This window comes from Bombus pyrosoma, linkage group LG13, assembly GCF_014825855.1.
Source record: "Bombus pyrosoma isolate SC7728 linkage group LG13, ASM1482585v1, whole genome shotgun sequence".
Classification (NCBI taxonomy): domain Eukaryota; kingdom Metazoa; phylum Arthropoda; class Insecta; order Hymenoptera; family Apidae; genus Bombus; species Bombus pyrosoma.
In genome coordinates this window covers 4,976,332-5,000,877 of record NC_057782.1, presented here as the reverse complement: position 1 = coordinate 5,000,877, position 24,546 = coordinate 4,976,332, and the positions used below count along the sequence as shown (strand labels likewise).

Below are 24,546 nucleotides of genomic sequence, written 5' to 3'. Positions count from 1 at the left end.
TCTGGAACACGAACCCTCAATAAGGCATTGCCAGTCGGCAAAGTAGTTTCTGATATTGGCCGATAAATTCAAATACTCGCGACCGACTATCCTGGAGCCACGCCCGACGCACGTGGTCCGACAGAAAATCGTTAAGGATGCTGGGTAGGCGCACCGAAAGGGTTCTTGGAGATCGCATAATCGCGTGCTGGTGAATTCAATACAGCTTGACGTGCCTGTGCGGCAATATAAAACCAGCACTTTGTGAACTACAACGAAAGCATAAATTTTCTATTTCCTGTCTGATTCTTTAGAAATTTTAGAATCGACAGTCGTCCACAGTAGAATGACTATTTCGTAGTCAGACAAAAATTGGTTATTCCTATTACGTTGGATTTTATTTGTCACAAAATTATAATTCTTCGTTGTTACTAAATTATATTTTACTTATGGCAGCGTTTCACACATTTCCTCGCTCGAAACTAATTGAAGTAATTTCAATAATATATTGACTCAAACTACATAACCACGTTAAATCAGTAAGATACCATTTTCTACTCATACATACAATTCTTGAAATTTAATTCCACTTGCAGGCAGGTTGCAGGAATCTCTACTTCACCCATTCTTTAACTCTAAACACAAAGGGACAGTCGCATAGATCTCGGAGTCGCACTCGATCTGAATTCTTCCTACTAATCTTCATTCACGAAGCGAGGAAATCGATGCAGCTCCTTTTCCATTATTCCTCCTTCTACGGTCCATTTGGAATTCAGTTGTACAAGTAAGTAGTCTCGTCTCGTAATGCCCGGATCAATTACACTCTTGAGATAAGACGTTCTCTTGAAAGGAAGGCACGAAGAAGTCGATATCCACAACACCGCGACGGATGTTTCGTTCCCCAAAGAGTCGGATGCTCATCTTGTATCGGACACCGACAGAATCGATTATGTGTGTCCTAGCGCACGATGAACAAAGGAAGCGAGAGAAAGAAATAAAGAAGAACGAAGTGAGAAAAAGATGTCACGGTGGCGAGAGTAGATTCGATTCTGTCCGACTTTGAGGCTCCTCGAGAGATCCGGATCAAGCAGAACGACCCAAGGCTTCTCTGCCCGAGAAAACGTCCTCTTCCTTTCCTTTCAGTGTTCTACGTACGTGCCACGAATATATACGGCCATCTTGCAAGAAGATCAAGGGGGGTGTATAAGCTCGAAGTAAATCCATCGGTCGGGCTTAGTTATGTAAAGTCCTGCTCTCTACTCGCGACCTGGTGTTGCTTCGCGCTTCTGACTTGCAAATCTACGGTTCGCCTTTGCGAAGAATGCTTTAGTCCTGTCGTTTCTAGTGTGAAATCTCCTGGCGGTGCTGAAGACGAAAGATTATACTCTAAAGTGTGATTTACATCGCAAGCTTCGTGTGGATTTAGAATCGTTTTCTTGTTTCTGTTTGTATGAAAGTTCATTAAGAATTCATTGTTCATAAATCTTTTAGATATTGCTAGCATTTTACCAAAATATTAATCGACAAGTACTTCTATGTATTTGTAGCTTTTATATCGAAAAAGTATGACTTTCCGTAGTGAGGTTTAGATCGGTCCTCATCGCGAGCAAGTAGAGTAGATCAGCGATGTGTCAGACGTGGATGAATCCTCTTATAGAAGGCGATCGCGATGCGTATGCTGCGTTTATTTGCGTGACAAATGAAGGCGATTAGCGGACGGTTAAACGAAGGTGGCATCGATTGTGATAACATTAACGAGCAATTCGGGAAACTCGATCACAAAGCGGTCGAATTTGTCGTGCCGCTTGACTTCGTCCCCTTTCAAAACATTCCACCAATTGCGGTGGACAGAAATTGATTTCCTGCGCGAATGCGGTAAGCTTCGAAACAAGAACGGCCGCAGGCAATTACTTCGTGACAAATAATAACGCGACGTAGGGCACGTTCATCATTATCGTGACTGAATTCGCAATCGTTCGACGTGTACCGCTTCGGTAATAGGTAACGACTCCTGAACGTAATCCTGACTGCCGTGATTATAACTCATCCGCCTTTCAGAAGCAATTGAAATTCATTGGTGAGTAATACGAAATAACATGACAGAAAAATATGCATAGATTTTATGTATAATTTCTCCACAATTAATTCTATTAGATACTTAATATGTTAGTAATCTATTAAGACTACTGGTGAACTGAATTTATATTCGCTTTATGATTTTGATGATACTTGGTGAAAAATTGTGTAAAAGTCAATGGCATAGTTAATCTTATGACAATGAATATTTGAAAATGTTCAATTAAGTAGATAAATATTTAATCTTGAATGCAAATAAAATGAATATGTTATTGCTTGTTATAATATGGGGTTGGTATAATATGATATTATAATATGATATTATAACATGATATTATAATATGGGGTTGGTTGATAGTTCCGTATTAAATTTGAAAAATTGCTTCCACGTAAGAAACCAAGAATATAATTTGTCATGTTTCGTCTCTGTGATCTTGATATTTTAATCTATTCCACCGCAGACCGTATTTTATGGTTGAACATTGTGTTCCATTCATAGCCATCGATAACATTTTACTGCAAATTATGTTTCGTTACAGCGAAGCAAGTTTACTTGAAGACGTACGTTTTACTCACTATAACCAAGATGGTTATTATTCGATACTATTGCTTGGCCAAACATTGCTATGTGTATATTAATGCAATTAAAGACAGCATCGAATGTGAGTGTGGCCGGGAATTTGCTTGCTGTTCCATCAAAGCGAGTCTCAGCTGGGTTTCTACGGGATTCTACGGGCGATGTCGATCAGTATCAGTTATCTCGTCCCTTTCTTCCAACTCCTCGGTTACGTCTACGCGCTGCAAATCACTTTGATATCCCACAGGGAGTATAATGAAGCAAATCTACGGAACCCTCGATCATCAGCTAGATTGAGGCTTGACCGGGTTTCTTCGTCGCCTGATTGCGAGGATGTCAAAGAAAAGAGAAAGTTCTCTTCTCTGAGACGTAACGAGCGGTAGTTTTTGTGGTCGTCTGATACTCTTGGTGAATCGGTTCCCCTCATTAAAGAAACTGGCGTCAATCGAATTTGCGATTTCGCACAATTCTTCTTGCCTCTATTCCGATTCTTTTCAACAACTTCGTTGTTCCTCCATTGTGAAATACTTTTAATTGGAGGAGGAATTTATTATTACAGGATATTTCTTTTTACGTATAATATTTTATTATAAATGTACGCGACAAATGAGGGTTGACGTACAGCAAGATTTATGAAAGATTATAACGATCCAACGTGGTAATAACTCGAATGGTAGTCTCAGAGGATTTTGACCACGCGCAGAGACAATGAGTTTCCCCATGGTTTCTGTTTCTGTCGACCCTTTTCTTCCCTTTTACAACCCTCTTCCTGTTATGTCCCTTAAAACTATGTGAGAAAGAACTGAAAATGTTCTTACGATGATGCACTCAAACACACGTGTCGTTTGAACTAAAAGTAATATTTTTCTACAATGACGCCGATGTAACCTTTTATACCTTCTGCTTTTGTTTGCCTTCGTGAATGTAATTTTCTGTTGTGTAACAGAAGACGCTGATGGCGATGTTCGCCTTATGCAAAGGCTAATTCTTTCAGTGGAACGTTTCCTCTTTTATTGAAGCTACTTTCCACGGATACAAGTGTTCAGGCGTTTTTCTCGTGATTTTCACCTAACTGCGTGCATTTAATTAAGAAATTCCTAGTGTCCGTTCTATCAAGAAGGGAATGCTGAATTACCACTCGCTTCATCGAGCCTTTCTCGCCGAATCAATGGAACTGTACACCTCTTACATGAAATTAACGCTTCTCGATGATGTTCCATTTCTTGATTTATTTACGTTATTAATATGGATCGAATATTTATTCGAAAGTTGGATTTTATTTTTGCTAAAATACTGAACCCGTGATTCATACTATCGACAGACAGAATTTCACGATATTCAGGCTATTAACGGCGGGAAAAACCACTCGTTCGAACGCGAACATTCGTTATTGGTGATTTCATGCGAGCTTACACAATGAACTATCGGCTGTGAGGCGATTGTGTCGGCGATTGTGTAGGCGAGAACTGGGTGAAACAAAGTTAGAAACTTGTCAAAACACACTTTATGCGAGTAATTGAAACGAGCAATGTAGCGGAACGATTCTTGAAGTGTCGTGAATTCCCACCCGGTGGCCGGGAAATCCATGTCACTGATATTAATCCGAGACCTGTTTGTTCGACGTATCTCGGATTAGCCTCCATTTCTGGTATCGCTTTGCCGATCGCCAGCCATTCCCGCCCTTATCACACGATCTCAAATCCGTAGCACTTAATGGATACAGAGAGCAAGCTTCTCCGCCAGGATCCAAGGAAATTATCTCTGATTTCTTGATTTCTGATTTTATTGACTTCTCTGCCTCGACGATCGTTCCGTTTCTTTGTGAATCGATGTCTATCTTAATTAGATTGTAGAATTCTAGAACTTCCACAATTTTGATCTTTATATCTTCTGCAACTAAAACATTTCAGGCCTTCTGTATCTTTGAATTAAAAAAATTTCTAATTTTCAAATTTTCAAGCTTCCAAACGTCTTGTTCTTTATTCATTAAATATTCAAGTTTTCAGACTTCTACAATTTCAAATCTTTGATTTTATACATATCCAAACTTTCCGACTTTCGAATATTAAAACTTTTTAATTTTCGAACTTTCAAATTTTCAAACCTTTTAACTTTACATCGACTGACGGAGAAAAACTTTATTAGAAACCTTTACAACTCGGAAACGCAATTTCAAAGCGCTATTCTCTGGCGTAGTGACTTTATTCCAGTACTTAAAAGATTCAATATCTTGTAAATTTATAATAACTCCCCAGAGAGAAATATCATTAGATGCTTCTTTCGTTTTATAGCTTCATAACGTTTCCACACGGAATCTCATAAACCCCTATACACCCTTCGTTATTTACCGCATTATCTCTTTCCAACTCACCGCTAATGAATACCTCAGCGATGCTCGGCTTGCTCAGAGCGACGAATCCTTTCCGTAAGAATATCGTTTAAAGAAAAGAAGTTGCAGTCTGAAGAACCTTCTTTTTGCACCTTTACTGCCACTCTATTCCTCTTCTTCATCGGTGTCCATCTCGAGGGTAACAGATTACCAGGCTCTTGAAATTCATCCGACGATGACTCGGCGGCGGATATACTCTAAGGTAAAGCCATTAGAGGCGTCTAGAAGGCGGCAAGACGTCGGAAGAATGTTTCTTGTTACTCGAGAGGTTCGTGGACCGAAGTGGATCGTAAATGGGCCACGAGAGAATTGAATGCATTCGGAAACAACGATTCGCTTTGATTGTGTCGATGCAGGCGCAATTTCTTGCTCGGAGAAAAGAGAAGCGTACGCACTTGTGCAAACGTGCACAGGTTCGCGATTCAGTACATTCACAGGTTCGATATTCCAACACTCCTAAACATTTCTTATGAATATATTTTATATATCGTACGAAAAATTTAGAAATTACATCAGTCCTGCTATGAAACTCCATTGTGATAATTATATAGAGAAAGTTTGGATGAAACAAATCTGAAAATATATATAGGAAGTAAAAATTATTTAGATTTCGCAGAAATCACAGCAACGGACAATTATCCATTATATTCAGAAATTCGATATTTAATGAGAATATACTTAATACTTATTATATGTTTAATAATAAATTAGATGCTGATAATTCTACATTCATAAATCACATGCAAAATCTATCGACGATTTTATGAAACAGAAAACTATCCGTCGATATAAGTTTACCCATAAAAGAATTCAATTTATCGTTCAGGCAATTATACGCGTCTGGCGAATGCACTCATCACGAAATCAATTATTTTATTCAATCAGAATCAAGTCGTTCGTATATGATAAAACCCGTGAATTTAATTTTCCCCCAACCAATTGCGATTCGCGATCCATGGACAATAATATTTCCTCGAGAAATGTTCGACAACGCGTTGATCAATGGAGAGTTCGCTGTTCAAACTCTTTTAACTTGGAAAGGACTCGTTTTACCAATGTATCGTAAAAACTAGCACGCGCGGAGGACTTCCAAAAGGCTTTGTGTCTGCTCAACTCGTACACGAGTCGTCGAGAAGAAAATCTGACGGAAGTTTAACTTCAAATGCGTCGAATATGAAAGCTGATATCGTTGCAAAGTTTCGAGATTTCTGGTACTTGTTCATTTGTTTCTACTTCCATTTCCTCGTGTTCCACGAAGCTTTCGATTTTCTTGTGGACTTGTCGTCTGATTGGACCGCCTTTTTGTGCAACACAGACCAGAAACGACGTTCAAGCGAACAATAGAACTGGATTTCCTAAAGAAGGAAACCGAGATTCTTTTTGTTCGCAGAAACGGCGTGATTCGTTCGTCGAATGGACCAGGAATTTAGAAAATGGAAATACGGTGCCATTGACTTTGCACAGACTGTATCGAGAACGCACGTGGAAATTGTAGATATTTGGAATTTTCTCGCCGGCGATAACTTTAACACCGCGACCGTGCAACGGGAATTTTATACACGGGAAACGCGGTCACCACCGGCATTTTTCTCGATATTACAACTTTTATAGCCCATGCCACAGCGAATAGCGTTTTTGCCATTTGTCGAAAGCCCCGAATGGACAAATGAACCGCCAGGAAATTTTCTGCCTTTCGGTTCCTTGATGTATTCCACGTTAGCTTTTCAGAGACTCTGCGAGTTTTGCGACGGTCGTTTCTCAGACTTTTCCTACTCAGGATGTACTTTAGGCTTTAGAGACTCTTCCGAATCTAGAATCGAATAGCAAATTCTCGTACAGAGGCGAAAAATATTCCTAGAGTACGGAAACTTTAAAAATTTCTTTCAGCGACGAATATATCCTTTTCAATATCATGGATATTCTTTAGGCGAATACAATTATTTCGTAATTTTATCAATTTCTTTGAGTTGTTCTGAATTAATCAGTGTCCAATAACCTTCCAATCCGACTCTTTGACATTTCGCTCGATTTTCGTGAATATTTTATCCCTAAATGAATTCTTTACTATTGCTTCCACAAAGAGAAATTGGAAAAAAATTAAAAAATATATGAAGCATTCGTCAAAGAAGCAAAATATATGAAGGCCATATGGAAAAGATATGATCAGTTAAAACTTGTTAAATTTGTTGACTAAGATATTATGTAATTATAAAGAAAAATGAGTTGCTATGTGGAAAGATAAGGCATATTTTAAAACCAAGTGGTTTGAGAATTTTTAAATAGAATAACAGAATAATTATCGCTGTATAATTTAGCATGCTTCTCTTTTTATTGTAGCCTTTATATTTTTTTATGAGACATTCCAAGTTTAGATCAGACTTTAATAATTCCAAAATATTTTTATCACTAATATATATCATATATTTTTTTCGGTCATAAGTAACGTGGAACTATGATCAGATAAAATGCATTCCCTTCTTTTTGCTGTGAATTCGTGTATCGATAGTGACATCAACTGATAGTATGAATGACCTCGCAAGAAATCCGGTTCGTTTCGCGTATTGAGCCAGGCTATTCGCATAATTTACCTATAAATATCAGGCCTGGGTAGCGTGCAATTTAGCGACGAATTTGCACCGGAAGACTTATATGCATGCACTTACGTAAAGTGCATTTCATTAGCGAGGCAAAGCTATTATTTAGCAGAATTTTTCTGGCCGAAATGTTGGAGTACGATGATTTGTCTCTGAATAATGCGAACATTCGTTAATGATCGTTGCATGCTTTGGAAATAATCATTTGATATTCGTTTATTAATGAACAGTTTGATATAAATTAACTCTCAGTCGATTTTGCAATTCTTTGAACTCCTTCAATGTTTCGAATTGCCAAAATTGTATAATCTTTAACATTATAATACATCGAAATTGATCAATGGGAAAGCACAAGTGCATTGATTATCAAAAACTGAGATAAATACGTTCAGTTTTTATACGTTTTATACGTTCGATTCAGAGAATCTTGTTACAAAATTCGCGAACATTTGCGAACATGTACAGTAATGTTTCTATTGGAATATGGAAATAATTGCGATATAAATGATTATTGACGAATTATAACTATATCATGACGTTTGTGTAAGCAATTAAAATGCTTTAATCATCCAAAAAGTGTACAACAAAATTTGAAGCATAATTATTTAGAACATCCGTATATATTTAATAGTCAAAATATACAGAAAAATAATTATTATCTGTGATATTCCCATTGAATAGCACATAGATTTTTCTATTAAAAGTTAATTTCTTTCGCAGTTTCTTCAAGTCAAAGATTGTGCCACTTGTGTTACTTTTCTTTTGGAACACTCCTAATTTCTATATTTCGTAAATTGAAATTTACAAATGTTTAATTTCATTGAACCATTGCAACGAATAGATATCCAGGAAATGCGCAAATATAGGCGCATGTTCGTGTAAATTTTTTCGTGCTTAAAATATTCACGATGATAGAGCGTAGTATGGTCGTAGTTTTATCACCGGAAACGGAAGACGATTGCTGAAGTTACGGGTAACAGAGCTGATCGATTACCATCCGAGGTAGAAATATTTATGGTGTAGTAAGAGTTGCAATATGCAACGGGCATAGCATCCAAAGTGGACAGGGGAAATAGGGAAGGGAAAGAGTATGGAGGATAAAAGGGAAAAGTTGGACAAGGACGAGATACGATAGGCGAGTTTTTCTTGTTGTTGGTTGATAGAACGGTGATGAGAAAGAAACGAGGGAAAGAAAGAAAAGAATAGACGAGAAGAAAGAGAGAATAAAAACTAATAGAACGGAAGAGATAAAGGATGGATGGAAATCGTTCCGTTTTGTGTTCACCTGGAAATCTTTTTATACCGCGTTGTTCTTGTCGTTGTTAATGGCGACGTCCCTTTTTAATTTATCCGGAGATATTTCACGTCTGACTACAAAACTTTTCTCGTTAATTGATTAAAATTCCAAATTATAATTCTACACTTGAGAGTCAGATTCAATCGAATGTTTTCAAATAGAAAAAGGACGATGTTTTTTGTATAAATTTCACGATTAAAAGATTGTAGTTCGCTAGCTTAGATTTATAAAAACTACTGTATTTATATGTACGTACGAAGAAGTGAAAGATAAGAAGGGGAAGGAGAAAGGGAAGAAAAGAAGGAGAAGAATATATAGCTCAACTTCGAAAAATATGAGTCAGTGATAGCACGACTTTCAATTCCAAAATTAATTTTCACTGCCCACGTGTAACAAAAAACGAAGGAAGAAAGAGAAAGAGAAACGAATAACAGAGCATATTTGGACAACCCCTTGTTTCTTCTCTTTTCTCCAGCCTCCCCCCTCACTTTCTCCAGACAACATACCTTCTCTTTAATTATGGCAATGCAAATTTATTCGAGCCTCTTGGCTTTTTCGCGCAACTCCTCTCGCGATAAAAGCCAAGAGAGAACTTCTGTTCGCTTACAATGGTCTCTTGTTGTAGCAAAAGTGTCTCGAAGAAAGTAATTAAACGAGCACCACCCAGCACGGATATTCGGAGATGTTCAGCGCGAACGGATCTCTTGATAAATATTCAGCGAATCGCCTAAGAGATTGAACGACTGTTTAAACTAAAAGGCCTCGTTTCACAGTGTAATTGCTCCCACTTGCGATTATAGAAAGCTTTCTAAAAACCCGCATAAAGCTCCAGGTCGTACAAACTTATCTAATTTATATGTAAATTCCTCCTCTTATTTATCAATCGTGACCGTTTCTTCTAAATTAAAAGTAAAGAAACCATCGTTATTGCACGGTATATAATTCCATTTGACTGGGCCCTCTCTCGAATAAATTCCAGAATACAGTAATTCAATAAGACGTTGAAGAAGACCTAGTTTACCTTCACGAAAAATAGAACCGCGAGCGTGTCTGGATTCCAGAAAAATCTTCTTCCCCTCTCGGTGGAATAGAATCGCGAACGCACGCAGGGAAATGATAAAAGTCAAACGAAAGTGAAGCAACGAGATCTTGTCGGCCAGAGAAACGAAGACGTCGCGGAGAAGGAGAATATAGCTGTTTCGTTTGTTTGACAAGGCAGTCTGACACGAGCGGGTATTATTCTACTGTATGTGTTTCTCGAGCCTATTTCAATAGATACGTTACTCTGGAGGATTCATGGGTGAAAATGCAAAATCATCCCTCCATCATGGATATCCTGAAGTTCGGTTCCCTTTACGACATACTCTCAAATAGTAATTACGAAATTATTACCAGCCATTTCGATGATCACATATCCGCCGGCCGGCAGTACGGATCGATTCTTCGTTCACCCAGTTTTTCCTTGGTCTTGGTGTGATTCTACATCTACTTTCGATACCTTTTCTTACCACCGATTCAATCTAAACTTAATGTTTAAGGAATTGGACGTGCACTTTGGTAAGAATCTTCTTCCGCCACACGCGATTCGAATTTTAAGTTTTAGTATGTCTCAGGTACGACGAAGAAAATACTATTCTTTCTCGATGAATTGTAAGTTTCATTTAATTCATTATAAATAGACTGGTTGTTTTTATGCTTAATTTTATAATTTCATATTTTTGTAAAGAATAACGAAAGAATCGAAACGAAATAGAGACTTACCTTGTGAATATTACAATGATTAATTTACATGTATTTGCATACTATATGTATTCTATGCATTTCTGTGTCTTTAAATATTCCATAAATGCATAAAAATCCACAGTGTGGATATGAATTTCAAATATCGTGTAAAGGTTGCAAATATGCTTTTTACTTGTAAAGCACTCGAAATCAAGGGTTACGGAGAATTTTCGCGTGAAATTTTGTGGCGATGAGGCACTCGCCTTCATGTTTGCTTTGCTTGTTGTCGAAGTATCGTTTTACATCCTCCATCCTTTTCACCTCATTTTTTCCCAATCCTAGCGTTGATTTTTCTCTCTTTCTCTCCTTTTGGCCGCACTAAACCTCATAAAAATTCGTAGCGTTTTACGGTAGCCAGTTGGTAACTTGATCGGCCCTGAACTCGATCTCTCGTTTAACGTTGGACGATCCTCGATTTAGCGGGTATAAATTTTACCTCGTCCTTTGCACTCAACTTTCTCACGATTCCTTTTTCCCAGTTCGTGCAAGATTCGACCTTCACTTTCGCGGGAAATTCAATCGACAGCGGCCGCGCAAATGCAATCTTCGAATAAGTTCGTTCTACATTAGGTATCGATGTAAGGAACTCGAAATTGGTAAAACTCGTTTTTCACGTTCAATTCCTACTAGTAAATATTATGTGAAAAAGTACAAGGTACACATAAAATGGTGCGTACTTATAAAGTGCAAAGGTTACTTGACATTTTTAACCTATTTCTAAAATACAGATCTCAAAATTTTGTAGGTCGGTATACTGGAAAAATTTCGGATAAATATAGTCCGTTTTCACTAACGGGCACAATTACTTGCAAGTACTTTTGATTCTTTAAAGAAAAATATCTGTGTTATTTTGAAAACTATAGCAGATTATACCTCAGCGCTCAGCGAAAATAAATTCACTTATTTCCATTGCTAAATTCGCGTGCTTTAATTAATATAACCGTAACACCCTTACCAGAAATTAAACTAGTACAAACTAATATTGGAACGGAGTAAACCTCCAGCAAAGCAAATTCGATAGAACGAACAAAAGCATCGAGTTCATGAAACTATCTCACAAGAATCTACGATGAGCTCGATAGAAAGAAGAAGACGAGTTCGAATGAAAGAAAAAGACGAGTTCGATAGAAAAGAGCAAAATAACCTATCGTGTGCACCAGTGGTCTAGCTAGGTTAGCACGCATTAGGAATCAATTAATAGTTCGTTTATTTTGGTCTGGTCAGGTGTAACGCGAGAAAAGAGCGGAGAAACAGTCAGAGCGAGATAAAATGATTAATCGCCGTAGTTAATTGGGCCCTTACAGAGAGCAGGCTTTCGCGCGTCACGCCATCAGCTACGAAAGAGTAAGAGAGAGACAGAGGAATTATTAACGACACCGCTTCGCTCGTGGACAAGCACGATTTCTCCCGTATTAAACGCGAGAGATTTTCCTCAACTGTTCGCCCACGAAACAGTTTTATTTGTCGCTTTATCCTGTTTCGCTATGCAGAAGGATTTAGCACAAAGGAGATTAATTTATCGAGCAAATATTATCGCAGCCTTCAACGACATTCGCTGAAATTTAGCGTTACACAAACGATAGATTAAATACCAGTAAGAATTCCAAAATCAATGATTTTTCCTAGGATAACGGATTCGATAAATCCTGTTGCGTTTAAAGGGTTTCACATCTTTCCAAATTTTAAAATATATTATGTGAAATATCGTCAACTATTGGAACCCAGGAGTCTTCTCAGGTCCAGCTAAAAAAGATTGAAAGCGAGAGACGTTTGATCGCCAATTAGCGTAATACCTCGTGTTCGTTGTATACTATTCGTGTGCATCAATTACATCAATGTAAAAAATGTGTAGTATAATGTTATTATTGTGGTCAGATTTATTTCTGTAAAATGGCGATTGGTCGAAAGATAGGAGGAGGAGTAAAATATTGAGATAAACGATTGGATATTCGAACGAAGTTTTTAGAAGGAAAATTTGAGTTTTGCAAATGGTGTACAACCAGAGAGATGTAGAAAATCTCAGATATGGAGGGAAAGATGATGTGAATAAATCGAAGGTGATTGCTTCGTTTGTTAGGATGACTACTTCGTATATTTTCCAGAAATTTCAAGCTTGGGGTGTTCTACGACTCTGTAACAGTCCATTATTTCGTTCAACTATGTAGTCGCGTGTACTGATTTCCACGAAAATAGAAGTAATTGATTCAGAGAGTCTATTCTCTGAAACATTCCTCGATATTCGACTTGAGCATTGGAGCTTAAGAAACTTGCTACTGCTATGTTACCGTACCGTAGAATCGTCCTTCGAGTCAAACGCTCAAAAATTATTCACCACGGATTTACGAACATGCCGTTCCAATAATGGTGGGTGTGTTTACTCGGTTTCTCGAAGGCACTCTGCAGCAAATTCCTCGATTTTTCCTTAACACCTTGTACGTGTCGGCGAATTTATTATTGTTGCCCGTTACATAGCAAATACGAGGAAAAATTTTCCATCGAGGCAGGGAATAAAAGCATGGTAACTGTTTGGCGAGAGGCGTTGACCTCGTGTCGGTTAAGCGTTCAATTGGTTTTCACGGTGAGAATAGATCGTGGCGGGCAACCGGGGTTTCCAGACAAAATTCAACGATTTTTACGGTGACCATCTACGAATCGATCGTTGAGTCACAGCGCATTTGTGGTAGACAGTAGATAGGGGAGAAAGAAATAACGGTCGATTATAGCGATCGGGGTGCTGCGAGAAAAGTTTAGGAGGTGAAAACGAAATGGGACGAGCGGCCGGGTAAAGTGCGATACCGAGTGCAAAGTTGTCGGACATATGTGGCGGAAGTGTTGAAAGACACGGGCGAAGTGTCCCTCCGTCGTTCAGCCGGAAGCTTTTATCGTTCGAAACGTCGGCTGGCAACTTTTTCTTGTCGACCGAGCAAAAGCGACGTCGATTGTGTCTTCACTCGTGGATACTTCTGCCCGCCTCTTCCGGTCGATTAATTTTTATCGATTAGTTGGCTTTCTCTTTTATTTTCTATATTTTTTTCCCATTGTTGAACGGTCGTGCAAGGAACTGCTTCGGAGAGAAAAAAATACACACGGGAACAAAGAGAGAAAAAATGGAGGTTTTTGCTTTGCCGACCGAATTGCTTCGTTATTTTCGATGGGTAGGAAAGCGAAGGATCGAAACGGCCAGGAATCTAGGTTGAAAAGATTTCCACGATAAATTTTGTTTCATGTCCGTGATTTTTAGTTTTCGAGCTGCTGTTAGAGTCACGATTTTGTTCGAGCGATGGGCAATCGATATTTCCAGGACGCGTAGACGATTTATCGTTGAGTGACGCGTTACTAATGTCGAGTCGTGCGTCGGTTGTAGATCCTTGCCAAGATTAAGGGAAGCGCCTGTTCCCGCGATTCATTAACGTCTCTGGAGAACAGCGTGACGACAAAATCGAGTTTACTACGCAATCTACGGGAATTTGGTGTGTCTGTCATTTCACTTTGTGATTGTTCGGCATTAGATCACAGACATTAATCTGGAATACTTACTCCCATTTCCCTTCTCTGTATACTTGCATCAAGAGTAATATTAAATGCACGAAGTTATTTTTTAATTAATCCCTTGCGCTATAAATTAAGCTCTTAGTACATATTATAGTGTCGATTTAATATAAGCACATTGAATTAGCGATATAGTTTAGCTTCAACTTCAATAATATCAATTTAAATTCTTCAAACCTGAGAGGTATCAATGTTAATTTGTTCATATTTTATTTTTGATACGTTGTGTTGTAATATTAAATAATTAAAATTGACTTAAGCAAATGTTCTCATCTGGAAGCGTTATTATTAGGAAACTGGTGGAAGAAATAATTTTTACATAATTATAGACTAAGAAACTTAAGATTTTTCAAGATAACATAGCATGATTTTTATGTGATTATTCTCGTTCCTCGTTAAGTTATTACATATCTACGTCTTATTCCGAATGATTGTAACAATTCGTATTGTCTCATTCGCCCTAAAGAGAAGATAAAAAATAATCTATACGGTTAGCAGAATGATGCAAAGAAAAGTGTATTTTGTCAAAATGATAGCCTCTAAAAATCGTATATAGCTGCGGACTAATCTCTAGAAATTTCTCATTTGGTTGAATTCAATTGTATTCCAGAGATTTCCTGTCGTCGTATCCAGAAAGGTGCGTATCATTAGCATAACAGAAAGCCTAACGAAGATTCATTGTTAGACAGATCTGAATCCAACCGTGATTTAGCGGTTCTTGTTAATTACATTCCGGTTGTCGGAACTTCGGACTGATTATTCCGATAGACAATAATAATCGGCGGTGGTGTACGGGAGCTTGGTGGGTTGGATCCATCGGAGCTAGGCGAATTTCGCGATTAATCTCAAGGAGAATCTAATTAGTCCGCGAACAATACCCATGACGGAGAGAAACGACGTGGATAGTAGTAACCTGCGTCGATCAGTCATTGCTAGCTTGTCAGCTGGCAACCTAGATCGCTTTTACTGACTTCGTTCTAATCTACTCTTCGTTTGTTCTGCCCTCGATCATTCATTCTAACGCGTACCCTTGTTTCATGAAGGCAAAAACTTGAGTGGGAAGAGCCCTAAGAAACTCTGTTTCTTTTTCCATCGAACTTCATATTTTATCGTTAATTAATTTCATAACGTCAAATACATTGGAGTTCTCAAAGAGCTCAAGCTTTTTATTTATCGTAATGGTTTCAATCGGCTGTCGTATGAAATACTTTTCTTAATCTGCCAAAACTTGTACGAAAATTAGTCATTATTCGATCGACAACCTAGTGCAATATTGAAAATTGTCTTCAATAAAAACAGCGTCATTGTAATATTATAGATGTAGTATCGGAAAGGGGGTCTATACGCTTGGTCTATTGCTTATTTAAGTTCGAGTTTCTCGGGATAGTATAAGTTGTAAGTTTAAAGTATAAACTAAGAAGCGTAAGAGTGCTGGGGAAGAGAGAAAGAGAGAGGGAGAGTGTAAGTAAGAGTGTATGCCTTGGTGACGCCAAAGCTAAATGAGTAAAGGAGTGGGAGAAGGATGCGAGGGTGGAGGGTCCGCAATTTTTGACCTGAGAAGACAGAAGTTGAAAGCCCAGTGTTAGGGTAAGATGTAGGAAGACATTGTAGTCAGTTTTTGTATTGGGTATTGTTTGTACGGATAAAATTAACTTAACTTCAAATAAAACATCCTTTCTTATCCTTGCTCTAGACCATATTTTGATTACTTTAGATTAAGTTAGTTTCTCTTAATATATTATCTCTTCTTTTATTAGATTAGTAGAAATCTCTAAAATATTTTAATAGATACTCTGTAAATTTTATAAAAAATCATCTTCCAATTCTTTCTTTGATAGTGAATGAACGCAGTAATAGAAAAATAAAATTTAGCTTTTGTCCGTTGTAGTATACCTCGCAAATAGATTTCAATTGTTCTTATTCATTCCATAACCTTATTCGTTTTTTATCTATTTAAGCTCCACGAAATTTTCCTAGCATCGCGATATTCACCGTTAAATAGTTAAGTCACATGTAAATCCCTTTAAAATTCAGGATCGTTTCGAGTGTGGCGGATGCCTATCCCAACCGCATATAACAAAAGCTCGCACGTTGGTGTACCGCGCCAGCAACTATAGGTCGACAAGTTTATCGATGGTTTTACGGCTGGGTCCCTTTTGCCGTGACCATTCGATTCAACATCGTCAAAGGTTTAGTACTCAGCGTGCAGGCGCCGCTTTTATTGTGCACCCCGAGTCTGCTTCCTTTTCGTTCGGACGTTCATTCGTCTCGTAGATCGCGAACGTTTAGGAAACTGTTTGGACCAGTTTCCTGTTATTTTTGTTCGTCGACTTCCTCGACTGGAATTAAATTGCTGATACAAAAGGAAATTTCGAATAAAATTTACACGTACAAAATGTACGTACGCAGAGTGTTCCATATAACGCAATAATATAAATTAGGAGATATTACGTTACAAAGTATATCGAAAATGAAAAATTAAATTTGTTTCATACGAGACTCTGCTTTCGGGAAAATTAATACTAAATTTTTATTTAATAAACGGTAATGGATCTTGCTTATGGTGTAATATTCCCAATCATGTTTGCGTTTGCTTTACTGGGTAGTGGAGAAACAGGATACGTTTGATCATTTTGAAAATTGTTGAAATTATTTCTCATTCCCATGGGTACACACTTTTGCTTTTCGTATTTTTCTATGAAATTAAATTTCTACTATTGCATGGTATTGAATTCTGGTTTCATTCTATGTTCTCACAAGTCGAACAATAAACATAAACCTAAATAGAAATATATTAATTTACAACGATGTCCATTAACCGTAATATTTCTTCTACGTTTTCGATTTATTCTTGCAAAATCATCCCCTATATTTTGTAAAATCGCAGAAACACACATCCTTTTTATCTTCCAACGTGATATCTCTAAATAATGTATAACCAGTAATAAATTATTATACATTTAAGGACAATTAATTATGAAATCGTTAATGAAACTCCTGATAAAAAGTTTCAATTTCATTAAGCCGACGTATTACATTTCAGAATCGATACAGAGATATCTTTTTCGCTCTACTTTCACATTAATTAATCGGTCGTCGATGAGCCAACTTTAAAATTATCGTATAGATTTATTAATTAAGAGATAGCTGAACCACGCAGGTACATGTGTCCAGCACGGCTTGATTCGCTGGGTTTAAATTAGCGAGATCAAACATAATTAAGCGCACGGCCCGATTTAATCTTCGTCGAGAAACCCGTTGAATGATTTCACAATACTGTAACGTTGAGAGAATATACGCTGAGGCTGGATAGTGGTGGATATTAATGTTTCATTTACACGGCTTAGTGCACCCTATAATTATATCTGGGACCGTGATATACACAGCTTTCATTGTATTTGGTGCATCATACATATGTCTTGTTTGGGAAACGAGTTGCAATCTCTCTTGGAATTACTTTATTTCACTAATAATTTTGTTTTGTATAATTTCGATGTCCAAATTACTTTTAATTAAAATAGTAATGTACGGTAGAAGGTGATTAATCGTGGTTGTAAGCGAAAGTACCGTTTTGCTATGACAGAAATGGAGCAATTAGTAATGTGCCATTTATACAGCATATACTTCGCGATTATATCTGCAATTGTGAAATGCATGAGTTTCATTCAGTTAGGTGTTCAATATGCCTTTTTCAGAATTATTATATTGTATTAATAGTTATCAAATACTATTTTTAATTAAGCCACTTAAACGATACTAGCATATATAATTTTTATTTAAATTTGAGTACGATTTCCAAAGACACAAAGATAAAATATTTGATCTATTTTGCTTAATACATTTCTATAAATATATTTAAGAAAGTACAATTCTGAAAGACAAAGGAAAATCATGTTTCCTTCTCTGGGCTTAATCAACTCGCCCCTCAAGAGTTTAATGGGGAAAATAAATAAATAAAAAGTACTACAACGACAAAGGACGATTAATCGTGGTTATAAAACGAAGTACAATTTTACGATGACAAAAGAGAGATATAATTAGTAATTCCAAAGGAGCTTAATTTCTCCGAATGAAAGTTTCGCACGAGTCGCTGCTGTAGCTACTCGTGTGAAAACTTTCCAGGCAGTGAAAGTTCGCCGCTCAGCAATTTCGCATTCGAGAAATTGATTGGAATATCTCGAGACTTGCAGATTGAAACAGAGAAGTTTCATCAATGTTGAAGGGAAAAGGACAGATCGTAAAACTTCTCCAACTTTGAATTATAGAAAAAACACGGTTAAGGATCGGACGATCAGAATTCATTTTCCTTCCCGAGAGTAAGATTAAAAAATCATTCCTCCTTCGTTGGCTACCGCTCCTCTCCGATCTCTGTTTTGTTTCTGCTTTGTATCAGGAAGGAAGCATCGAGCTTGAAATGCTCGAGCTCGAGATGCAACTTCCTTGTAAAGGACCGCCTTTGAAGTTGAAATTTCCGAAGTTGCGCCAGAGAGAAACGTGGTCGAACTTGTTGCAAATATTAGGGGCGAAAGCGAATGTAGATAATAACCGTTTCTGTATCGATAAAGAGGTTCATCGTTTCGGAGAAATTCTCTTTCTCCCTGTTCGAGATGCGTATGAGGAAGTATAAATTAAAATGACTCCGTCTAAACCTGCTTTACTTCATCGGCCATAACTAATTAAGCACAGTTTTCATCACTTGCTGCGTTCGATCGTTTAAAAATGTAAATAACCTTGCTTTCCAAGGAGCAACAAGGAGCAAATTACGAAAAATGGAAGATGAGGAGAATAATTAAGATGAGCGAAAAATCACTGAGGAATGTTGAATAGAAGATAAAGAAAGTCTTGAGGGCGATGCGCGATTCACAAAACAACGTCGATTCTTTTGGAAAATTCTCAACCTTTATATCTAGAAGCGGTCGGAAGATTTGTCTGTATGGAAATTAAAAGTGAATTAGGCTGGCTGACGCTACTATAACCACCGCGTCAAAGCCTCTTTTGTTCTCCCGTATGAAAAGTCGTTGAAATAGTCGCCGGACGAAGTGGAAGTACATGTACAATTTCGGATCGACACGGTAAAGTTGCTTTCGAAATGTCTGGGTAGATGCGACGGGATTGTTTTTGTAGTGCAAAGTCCGTTTCAAAGATCTCTCTTGCGTTTGGACATGTGGTTAGTTAAGCTTTCAAGTTTTCCATTTGATCTTAAAATTCAGACATTGAAATTTGTAATTTTAATTTCTCATTCTAATTAGATTGTTAACTTAGATGAAAATGAGTTTAAGACATAAAATGGGAGGAGAGGAAAGAGTCGACGATCGTCTAAAAGAAACTTCGCTTGCTTTCCGGGTAGACTTTGATCCGACGTTTTTCAAAAATTAATTAAGTTTCGGACTTTAGGATTTTTAACCCCACTGATTTAATTAATTATTTTTAATTTAGATGAAAATATGCTTAAGATGCAGAATAAGGGAAAGGGATGGCTATCATTTCAGGAGGAGTTAGGGTTCCAAAGTTTTCATATCAAAATTAATATATAAAATAAATATTTTTAATAGGAATAGAGATAAATGTGGCGGGTAGAATGTGAAAGAAGTCGAAAATCGTTCGAGAAAGGAACAATTTAGAAGCTTACGAAGAGAGGGAAGAAACAGCTTGGGATATTCTCAAGGAATTTCATACTTTTGACAGTAATTGAAATGTATTTCCCGGTTACGGGGGAAAATATGGGTGGATTTTTTCCTGGACGTTCAGGTTCGCCCGATAATGCCACGGTATCTCAACGGTAACGGATGCGAAATTCTCGCCGCACCAACTTTCCTGCGATTTTCTCCTTTCCTTCATCGTTTCCACGGAATTTATGCGAGACGCAAAACTTTCCGCTGACGGTGGGTATACTTTGCCTTGGTGTTCTTGAAAATGACGAGTTACTTTTCTTGAAAATAAGTAAAAAAAAAAAAAAAGAGGAACAAATAGACGAATTAAAAACGATTGAAATCATTCCTATACGTTGGATTACACACTAATATACATGGGAAAATGTTTGCTCTTTGCCACTCATAGTCAACCTCCTAATTTAGAAGGTACACACCTGCTTGAGTCAGAAGTAAATTATCGTCTAGGTATTACAACGATTTAAACCGTATTAAGACCCTGAGATGTGTTTGAAGTCGGTTGGGAAACTTCTTGGAAGTTTATGTTTCACATCTTAAAATAATCCAGCCACATTTCTCCCTATAATCCTCTATCCGGAGAACGGAACAAACTCCATGAGTAAACTCATCTGATCCCGAGGAAATTTGTGTTCTTTCGTAACTGTAATTGGATCCGTAACATTCAATACTATAGAAACAAGGAATTTAATCAAATCACAATTCTATCTAGCGCTATAATGCAATAAAAATAGCAACGTTGATTTTTTCCACACAGCTTCACGGTACCAGCTGGGAAGTAATCAATCGTCGCGAATTTCTTTTCCATGGTAGATCGATCGCATCTATCGAGTTTCATTTCACATCTCTTTCGAGTTTTCCTGGTGCCTTTTCCCGTCTACGTCTCCAACTAAGTTCAGATAGCTCACGAGAGGTGCTTGATAAATTTTCTTCAGCAGTTTATAATAAGGCAGCTCATTCTGCACTTTCCCCCCTCTCCCCCTTTTCTCGTCTATCATCCTCCTCTTACTCGCGTTTCGTGCTAGTCAACCGTCGACCCTGTCTACTTCTTTTTCTTCTTCGTTTCCAAGACCTTCATCTCGACCCTTTTAGAAGTAAACTCGCTCCAAATTGCCCCTAGAAATCTCATTTCCACCCCCGATACCTCCCTCCTGGAAACCGATTCTTGCCAAAAAAAGAATTACACAAAGTTACCAACGGACACGAACCTCGTACACTCTATGTCGTAGCGATACCGTGTGCCCGAGTGACACGAGCGGCATGGAGGGGTCTGCGAACTCCGGCAGGTGAAAAAGAAGAGAGTGTTAGCACTCTCTAGATGAATGTGGATCAGGGAGGATTGTAAGGACGGAGTCTGTCGAGCTTCTTCTTTTTTTTTCTATCACTCCCTTCGAGATTATTTTCTCGATAGGGGTGACGTTCTGGAAAATTGTAGTTTGCCTAGCTTGATCCGTTCTAGGTTCCTTCACCGGTTCGCGTTTATTGAATGAGCGTCAGAACGGTTCAGTACTCTCGCAATATTTTCTAATTCGTTTCCTTAAACCAAACCTGGATCCAAACCTTCACCCAAGATTAGGTTTATGGTTATGGTTAAGGTGTTGGGGTCAACGTTTGGATGAAGGTTTGGGTGATAGTTTGGACTAGAGCAAAAAAGAAAGCATCCTCTACTTTTGGCTCTTCCTCAAGCCTACAAATTTTCACTGAAATCGAAGACGCAACGATCACGATCTTCTCTAATTAACAGCGCTGGAGCTTGGCTATTTTAATTTAGGTAAAACAACTTCTTCTATTGAGTTTTCAAAGAGCAATACTGTACACTCATTAAATGAAATAATATATAATTATAATTATATATATAACTATGTAATACTATAACTAATAATAATATATATAACTTGCGAGACAATTTAATTTAGATTCAGTCATTTTGAAGCACCTTTTTCGATATCAATCTGATGAAACTAAGTTTAGAGTAGCCATAAAACGAGCAAGGCAAGGGAAAATAATGGGATTTTTCGGGCGAATTTTGCACTAAGGCAGGAAGTTTGCACGCAATTAAGCTGTAGTCAGGCGCGTCAAATTGAATGTTGCTCGATTAATTTTCGTTGGTAAAATATTATCCGGCGACTCCGCATTGCTCTGTCTCAAGATGAAATTTAATTATGCGAGTTAGCTTCACTCGGCCACACCGCGTTCCCGACGTTTTTTTCACACTAATAGGCTTATTAGTTTGTTATTCGTAGCTCGACGCCGCTACCTGAGAAGTTTCATGCGACCACCACGGACAGCTTTAATTGGGTATCACTTCATTCCACATGTGCACCTTTTTTAGTCCTCTAGATCTCCGCCGAATGAAATAATTTGTTATTCTATCGCGCACCCGTGCCACATAAACAGTTCCTGTCTTATGCTTTTATTATCACTTGCTATTTATAAAGATCAACAACCACATCGGAAAAAAATTATAGTAAAAGAGTCATAGTATATGTTAAATTGATATATTTTAGAAAATTAATTTCCTACGTTCTTTAAAAAATTGTTAAAACTCCTTATGCTGTAAAAATCGCAAAAATATCGTGACTACATTATGGAATAAAAATTGCCTGGTCCACTAAAAGACATAGACCATAGCGTTCGTCTTAAGAACGGGTTAATTAGGTAAAGAATAGAGGAGCGATAATGTTCGAGTGTGTGCCGTTTTACGAGCGAGTAGAGAGCCATTGAAAATAAGGCTGCGTTTAGAAAACCATTGGCAATGCCGCGCCCCCGCTTTCCACTTAACCTTAAAACACGAAATTCTCGTTTACTGTTCGCCACGGAGATTGATAAGCGTTATTTTCATCTTTTGTAGGAAGTAGCTGAACACCCGTGGGACAACGCGATTCAGCGTGGAAACAGAAGGCAGAGTGAGGCAAATCCAGAACGACGGGGGAGTGTGACTGAATAATCGTGGGAACTTAAACAGAAATTCTGGGTCAAGGTGAGTTTCTTTCCATCTCGAATAACGAAATTTTATTCTTCCGTCTGGAACTCACGGTACTAGCCTCGCGCTAACTCATTATTGTAATACTGTACCTTTATAATTTGTATAAGGGTGGAAATTAATTGCAAAAAAGATTCCTTTCTTTAGAGTATTTCCTATTTAATTCTAACTCGACTTCGCTTTAACGTATTATCGTTCATAGTACAAAAAAAAAGAAAAAAAATATTCTGCCAGAGTTCAGTTTTACTTAATCGGAGCAAGATCTTCATCAGTACTTACAAATTACGATGCTTCTGGTACAATTAGCAGTACCATTTTCTACGACTACGTCATTAGTCGAAGTTCTGTTGAAGATTTCTTCTAACTTCGCTTAAGAAGGATGCTCGAGAAGAACAGAAACTTGCGAATAAATTTTGATTGCCAGTTACGAGTGAAAGCGGGCAAGGAGGCTGGCGGTGATCATTGTCTCTGTTGCTAATTAATTTCGACTCGCCGATTTCTCGAGAAAGTTTGAACGAGGTCCGGCGTAACTTCTCACGGGATGTAACCTTAAATGAAGTAGAGAAAACAGTGGTGTATAGGGGAAGAGTAGAAGAGGATAGTTGGGGCTAGGAGAGCGTGGAAATCCTAGAAAGCCTCGGGGTCAGATAGCACGCTGGCGACGGCATTTGAACTTTGTCTAAGCAGAAACAGAGTCGTTTCCGAGTTAGCTCGGATTAATTCTGAAAGTTCCATGAGGTAACCCTCGAAGGGTTGAAGTACGGGTGTCGAGCTTCCGCTCACGGGATCTCAGGGGGATGGTTATTAAATTTTGATACTCCGGATTCCTGACTTTCCCTCCTGACAAACTTGCGCCGTTTTCTACGCTACACTACCAATACTGTTGTGAAACATTCGGAATAATTTCGGCTGTCGAAAGTTTCTTAGTACGAACGAAGAGAAGTTTTGCCCGTGGCGCTAGCAAATTCTAAATGGAAGTTTTCGTTTCAAATTTCAAATGTTCCAATTTACGAATTTTCAAATTGCGAATCGCCCAATTTTTGGATATTCAAATTAAAAGTCGTTCAATTAAAATTGTCAAATTTCAAGTATAACAATTTTCTCAAAAAGGTTTCTAAACATTCGTATTTCCAACAATAGTCACGATAGTACGAGTAAGAGAGTAGAGTAAGAAGTAACATTAACGGCGATGAAATCTGTTCTAGCAATTGAGAGGATTTTTTCTTATTGGTCATAACTGCTAGCTCTGAAGAATTTGTAGACAAGAAACGAGCAGATGTTAAAGTTCCCTAGAATCGTAGGGATCGTACGTCATACAAACATGTCGGTATATGCACGCGAATTGAGGTGGGGCGAAATTTCAGACCTGAAGATTTCGTTGAACTAATACCCGTGGGGCAAGAAATTGCAAACAAGATCTTCCCGTCGCCACCTGAAATTAATCCTTCGCGTGCAACAGATGAGATTTTGCTGTATGTGGCTCCTTGCTCATCTTTCAAGTTGTATCTCGATAATGATCGACCAAACAAATTGGAAAAACGATTTGAATATTTCGATATAGATTTTTATTAATCTTTGGGAGATTCTTTTTAACGTTTTAGTAATTTTTTTTTTTACATTATATATCCATCAAATCTAAAATGAAAGTTACAAA

At 37.8% G+C, this 24,546-nt stretch overlaps 1 protein-coding gene across 1 annotated transcript in view; it reads left to right on the top strand.

Moving 5' to 3' along the window:
• Positions 1–24,546, top strand: part of LOC122574151 — a 141,279-nt gene that overhangs the window by 29,611 nt on the left and 87,122 nt on the right. Inside the window, exon 2 of the mRNA XM_043741377.1 lies at positions 22,761–22,889. The gene's annotated coding sequence lies outside the window, so the exon portion shown is untranslated. The remainder of the gene's footprint in view (positions 1–22,760; positions 22,890–24,546) is intronic.